Source organism: Penaeus monodon, chromosome 11, assembly GCF_015228065.2.
Source record: "Penaeus monodon isolate SGIC_2016 chromosome 11, NSTDA_Pmon_1, whole genome shotgun sequence".
NCBI classification, from domain to species: domain Eukaryota; kingdom Metazoa; phylum Arthropoda; class Malacostraca; order Decapoda; family Penaeidae; genus Penaeus; species Penaeus monodon.
The window spans coordinates 47,665,963-47,673,462 of record NC_051396.1 but is presented as its reverse complement, the minus strand read 5'-3'; positions in this window follow the sequence as shown (position 1 = coordinate 47,673,462).

Here is a 7,500-nt window from a genome sequence, read left to right as displayed (position 1 = left end):
TGTTTGTTTGCTTTTGTGTTAATATGTGTGTTTGTGCTTTATCTTGTCAATGAAAACACTACAGAAGGTGATGACGTAAAACATTACGAGTGATAGAAACAGTAGTATTGATAATATTCGTAGTATTATAGCTATTAACATGATTGCTGTTTCTGATGATCACAATGATGATGATGATATTGTTTTTAATTATATTACCTTTATTTTCATCATTTCCATCCTTATAACTGCACATCGCCATCACAGGCACCATCGCCTTTAGCATCATCACCACCACCACCGCTGCATTCCATTCCTAAGAATTCCTCAACCTCTTTTCACTTACGTTTCTTTCAAGCAAATGAGCACATTTGAAAAGATTACCAAAAAGAAAAGTATGAATGAATATACAGTCAGAATCGAAACCTCCAAACGAAACACCGAACCTCAATCTCGAATCCATCCACAGCGTTCGAAACAAAATCGCATCGAGTCACGACCTCCACAAAATTGAACGAATATCAGAAGGAAAGAAAACAATAATAATAACAAAAACAACAAAAAATATAATAAAAAAAAACAATTATAATCGAAACCTCCAAACGAAACACCGAACCTCCATCTCGAATCCATCCACAGCGTTCGAAACAAAATCGCATCGAGTCATGACCTCCACAAATATAAACAAATATCAGACAGAAAACAATAACAATAGCAGAAACAATAACAAAAAATAATCAATAAGCAATCAGAATCGAAACCTCCAAACGAAACACCGAACCTCCATCTCGAATCACCCTACAGCGTCCGAAATAAAATCGCATCGAGTCACCGAGGCTTCGAAACCCCAAAGAAAATTCCATAAGAGGAAGGCACGGTGTGTGTAAATAATGAGTTGCCATGTAGGCTAATTATTTGCTGGTGTTGGTTACCTCAGTGAGTAGGGTTAGGTAAATTAGTGGTTGGGTAAATGAGACCCTTGCTTGCTACTGTTCTGTGTTTACATGACGTGTGTGTGTGTGTGTGTGTGTGTGTGTGTGTGTGTGTGTGTGTGTGTGTGTGTTTTATATTATGTTTGCGTTGTTGGTATTAACATTCTTGTTCTCCTCATGACCATCATTATCATTTAATTTATTATAGTTAATATAATTCATGATTACATCATCGTCATCAACACCATACCCTCACCATAACCATCAATCATCATCATCATCATCATCATCATCATCATCATCATCATCATCATCATCATCATCATCATCATCATCATCATCATCATCATCCCTTATCATATCTTGAAAGAAGGATAAATACAACCCCAAAAGAAGGAAAAATGTTCACACGCAAATATCCCCATAAACACGTAATCAACCCAACCATATTGATACCCCGATTCATAAGCGACAGGCAGGTATACAAATAACAATCCCAGCGGGAAGAACAGACAGTCACCGAAGCGTAAAGACAGACAGACAGACAGACACGCTGGCAGGTGCACAAAGGGAGTAACAGAGAAATCGCAAGACAAAGGGAGAGACAGACAGACAGGCGACAGATCTCCATGTGGGTATGAATGAACGGACGGCTTCCTATGAAAGGGAAGTTCTTCACACAAGCACCTTATGTGTCGTGGTATGTGGGTAGGGGTAGGGAGGATGAAGAGGGGGGGTCATGCGGAGAAGGGGTTTTATTAAGGGGCCTTTGGAGGGGAGTGTTAGGGGATTTTGAGGGGCATGAGGTCCAAGGGTAAAGAATTTGTAAGCGCCCTGTGCTAAAGGTGGATGTGAGAGATCCAAGGGGAAGACATGACCTGGGGAAGGTAAATGGTAAAAAGAAAGGGTTACAGGTGACCTGAAGAAGCGGTGACCTGGAGGAGGGGGGTTCGTTAGGGGCCACCTAAACAAAGAATGGTAAACGACCCAAGAGGAGGCGTGTGGGTAAAGACAACCAGAGCGAAGGGTTATAGGTTACCAAAGGCAAGGAGATAGGTAAAGTCTACCTATTACGAAGGGGGACCTGGAGGAGGGGAGACGTGGTGCAGAAGACCAGAGAGAGAGAGAGAGAGAGAGAAGAAGGGGAGACTCGGCACAGACCATAAAGAGAGAGAGAGAGAGAGAGAGAGAGAGAGAGAGAGAGAGAGAGAGAGAGAGAGAGAGAGAGAGAGAGAGAGAGAGAGAGAGAAGACAGTGAGGAGCGCATTCTACGACATTCTCTCACCCCGGTATTGCCAGGAAATTGCCTGAGAGGAACAAAGGGTAACCTGTGGGAAAGTGAAGGTGTCGGGCGTGTGCGAGTGGTTAAGGGGAAGTCACTGTTCTCTCCGCGGGACCTTGTTGATGTGTCGAAATTCCTCGCTGCTCGTCACTTCGAGTATTTTGCAAAGGAATTCCGGCTTAGAGGCGGTCGACTAAGGGCCTAAGGTAGATAGGTACCTTTGTTAGCGTGGTTTCGTAAAGGAATTTCAGCGCAGAGCGGTCGACTAAGGGACCATCCGTGTAAAAGAGTAGATAGGTACCTTCGTTAATGTGGTTAATATTTTCACACCTTCTGATTACAAAACGAAATAGATTGACTGTGATTTTGTGGTTTGATGTTAACTAAATGGCATTGTTTTAGCCGAGTTTATCACATACTCCTGTTTCCTATTTTTCAGCTGCATTTTTCACGGGTTGTTCATTAATCCCTCATTTCTTCAGGTTTCTTTGATCACTATCGTTCTAAATCCCCTCACCTACACCTCCACCGGTCGGCCAAACCATCCGCCAGGAAGGATTAAAGGAATTAATATACCTTAATGTACTGTCCGACCTCAGGTGTTTCTGCAGATGTATGTTTGTGTGTGGGAGAGAGAGAGGGAGGGAGCGAGAGAGAGAGAGAGAGAGAGAGAGAGAGAGAGAGAGAGAGAGAGAGAGAGAGAGAGACAGAGAGACAGAGAGACAGAGATGGATCGACTCACAGACCCAAAGGTTAGGTAGACATATACACGAATACTGTTTTTACAGCGTTGTGTTTCATTTGGTTTGGTCCCTTTACCGTGTTCATTAAACGGGGCTTCTTCTTCAAGTGAAGGTGGAACCCAGGTTGATTATTTTCCACGTATTAGGGGTTAATTCTCTCACTGGGGCTTCACGCAGCGTCATGGGTCGCCCCCTTGCGCCAAGCTCCCGTAAACGTTTCAGGAATTCGGCCGGGCGTCGGGTCGATTATAAAGCCCTCTTTTGGAACGGCTTTGAGGTCCTCCCTTCTCCTGCGCCCTCTTCTCTCCCTACTTCGTCCTTCCCCTCCTCCTTCTTTCTTCTTCTCACTTCTTCGTCCTTTTTCTTGCTTTCTTGCCTCTTGTCCCCTTCTCCTTCTTTCCTCGTCTTGTATGTCTCTTCTCTTTTTTCCCTTCCTCGTCTCTCCGTTTCGCTCCTCCCATTTCAACCGTCATCCATCTTCTTCCTCCTCCCTATTTCTCCCTCTTCCTTTCGTCCTTCCTCTTTCCTGGTTCCTCTCCCTCGCTCCCTCCCTCCCTCGCTCCCTCTCTCGCTCCCTCTCTCCCTCCCTCCCTCCCTCCCTCGCTCCCTCTCTCGCTCCCTCCCTCCCTCCCTCGCTCCCTCGCTCCCTCTCTCGCTCCCTCCCTCCCTCCCTCGCTCCCTCTCTCGCTCCCTCTCTCGCTCCCTCCCACTCCTTCACCTCTATCCCCTCCTAAGCTAGCGATGCGGATCACACTTCTCGGGCAATTTATGCCGAGTTAAATTGTATCGTTAATATTCACTCACAGTATGAAATCGTCTATTTTGTCGACCCTCGTAAATAGCCTTCTTAGAGTGTTTAAGCATGTGTTGTCATTTTTTATTGGCTCTGAACGAATGCTTATGGATGACTTCGCTGGAGATAAAATACCCCAAGTCGTTATTTGTCTTTGCTTGATAAAATAAGGGGCGAAATTACACATATTTCGCTTCTATATGCATGTTTTTGTGTCTTTCACAATAGTTTTGGGAAGTGGACTGTAGAAGATTGCGTTGGGGAGAAATAACACAGCGCGGATAAACAGCCGATATGCATGGATAGTAAGAGTAAAGATGGACGAAAAGGAAAATGATGAGAGTTGAGAATCCGCGGATGAAACGGAACAGGATGAAAAAAAAAGAAAGAATTATAGCGAAACACCATTAAGCCCAATTCCATGAAACCGAGATGGAGAATTACGTTGAAAGAAAATTTGGAAATCCGTATTCTCTTCTTCGAAATTTTCCAGTGACAAAGAATGGACCTGTCTCTCTCGGCCTCGATCCTATTTTTGCGATGGTTTATTGCGAAAATTCCCAGCTCTTGCCCGCAGAAATCTCGACTCGAATGGCCCCGCCTCGTCGACTTTACTTGTTCGTCGAAGGGTATATATTTCGCTCGCCCATCTACGTGTGTTTTCTTAGAAGTACGACTGTAGTACGTATACATGGGTGTGTATATAACTACATATATTCAGTGTACAGGCTCATGCACGAATACGTACATCCAGCCGTACATACAGTCAGGACAAGAGCCGAGAAGCCCGTCCGTGTTCCCTCATATGTGTCTATCTCCCTCACGTTGGCGTCCGTAATCATTTGTCAAATTTATCAGCGGTCCGGCCAAGGCGAATGGCCAAATGCTTTGAGCCGAATCCAGTGGTGTTGCTTTAAAGTGGTTCTTATCAGCACCTCTCGTGATAAGGGAATATACTCTTCCATTTTCTTATCGGGACTCGCCGCCTCGCCCCGCAGAGTGGCCGCCCCCGACTCGTCCGCGCCTCGACCAACACTGCGTTTGTTTACCTTTGGCCAGACACCATTGTCCTGGGGCTTCACTGCACACTTACACATTTACCAAACAATGATTCGATGCCGAGGATGAGAGAGAGAGAGAGAGAGAGAGAGAGAGAGAGAGAGAGAGAGAGAGAGAGAGAGAGAGAGAGAGAGAGAGAGAGAGAGAGATAAAGAAAGAAAGAAAGACAGCGAGCGAACGTGAAGAAGAAAAAGAAGAAGAAGAAGAATGCACGAATGGAATTAGGCCTTTTGTACTGACGAGCAGGTGGACGGCACTTTCGAGGTCGTCTGTGGACAGGTGGACGAGGAACAGAGCTGTGAGGGAAGTGTGCCCTGGTACAACCGTCGGGAGGCTGGACTTTCGTCATGAGTGCCCGCGGCTTTCGTCGATGAACTGTTTCTTCCTAAAGATTTTCACCATCATTCTCTTCACACACGCCGGGCGAAGGGGGCAATCTAGCTTCGGTAAAACGAGAAGAAAGGGCTTCGGGCCAAACAGGCAGCCTTCTCCGTCGTCTCTTGCCAAGTCACATCTCCGGAGACGTTAACGGTGGACGTGGTCGGCGCTCCGTTTCTGCGTCGCCTCTGCGGCCGGCATACACGGTCATGAAATATTTCGTTTTTTTTTGTGCCTCTTTTGCGTTCTATTTATTTGTTTTTCTTTTTCTTTCTTTCCTCCTTCTCTCTCTGTCTCTCTCTCTCTCTCTCTCTCTCTCTCTCTCTCTCTCTCTCTCTCTCTCTCTCTCTCTCTCTCTCTCTCTCCCTCTCCCCCTCCAGTATCTTTTCTATGCTATAATATACTAGAAAGAGAGAGACAGACAGACAGAGGAGAAAGAGAAAAGAAAGAGACACAGCAAGAGAAAGAAACAGAAAGAGAGAACAATAATATTTTTATAGACGTAAAAAAAGAAGAAGAAGAAAAGAAAAGAAAGGCTGTCTGAGAGCGAACCTTCATAATCTGACAAAAGTACGACTTACCATACCATACGTTGGGATTATATAGATGCGTGTGAGTGTTATTAAGGCTTTACCATTGCCTCTCTGCCTTTAACTTCCTTCTCCCCCTCTCACCCCTCCCCCCCTTTCCCCTCCTCTCCCCCCACACACACTTAGCTTCCTTGCTCCTTACCTCTTACCCCCCCTATCATCTCCCCCCCTTCCCCCTCACCTCGTCCCCCTCTCCCCTCTCTCCCCTTTCCCCTCCCCCCCCACACACTTAGCTTCCTTGTCCCTTCTCCCCTCCTCTCTTTCCGCTCCCCCTCCCTCCTTCCCCTTCCCCTCTCCCCCCCACACTCTAAGCTTCCTTACCCCCCCCCCCCCCCGAAAAAAAAATCGGAAAGAGTAGATAGGATGTGAAGTGATTTTTTTTACCTATTATTCGTTATTTCTTTTCTTATTTTCTTATCTTTTATTTTCTTTCTTTTTTTTCTTAATTTCGTTTTTTTCTTTACTCTCGTTCCTCCTCTCTTTCTTTCTTTCGTTCAATTCTTTATCTAATTTTCTCTTCTTCGTATTTAATAGACAAAAAACAATCATATTGATAGTGATGATGAAGAGGAAAAATGATATGAATGAATAGTGATGATAATGATGAAACTGATGATAATTAGTGTCACCATAATCATCACTAGAAGGACGATCACTATCACGATCACTATCTTTATCCAGATCCTTATAGTGATGATGGTGATGGTGATGACAATTAGCCGTAGTCATAGGGGTGGTAATGAGAGTGATGAGGAGGATAGAGATAATTGTAGGGAGAGGACGTATGCTGATAATGATGACAATGCTGATAAGAATGGTGATGATAACGACGATGATAATGATTATGATACTAATTATGATAATGATAATGATAGTACAGTGGCAGTGAAGAAATAGGCATTGGCAACACTGACAATGCCAACGCCAATGACAGCATTAACACAGACAACATTGACAGCACGATTGACCACACTGCAACAATAACACCATAGACAACAACAATAACAATTGACAACACTGATAATAACAACACCATTGACACCACTAACAACACCACTGACAACAACCATAACATTAACAACACCAACCCCACAACCCTCTGGAAGCGTCATCCGCGCGCGTCCGCCGGAGTGCAATTGCAGCGGAACGGGTTGCATTTTTATCACAGGAGTGTTGTTCGCTTTTCAGCTTATTCGCACAGCGGTTCGTATTCGCACAGTGGTTGTTATTCGCACAGTGGTTTCTTATTCGCACAGCGGTTCGTATTCGCACAGCGGTTCGTATTCGCACAGCGGTTCGTATTCGCACAGCGGTTCGTATTCGCACAGTGGTTGTTATTCGCACAATGGTTTCGTCGTAGCGGGAGGCCGGACCCACCTTCCTCTCTTCGGAGCAAGGATGTCAGGGCCCGTTACGCTATTTCACACTTTTTTCTCTCTCTTTTTATTTTAATCTTTTAATTAGTGTTTGTATCAGGATTATCTTGTTCTGTGTCTTTATAATCTCGTGTCTACCTTTGCATTATTTTTTTTTTATTTTTTTTGTGTGGGGGGGGTTGTTTTGGTTTCTTTCTCTCTCTTTCTCGCTTTCTTCTTAATCTCTATCTCTCTATTTCATTCTCTCTCTCCCTCTCATTCTCTCTCTCTCTCTCTCATTCTCTCTCTCTCTCTCATTCTCTCTCTCTCTCTCTCTCTCTCTCTCTCTCTCTCTCTCATTCTCTCTCTTTCATTCTCTCTCTCCCTCT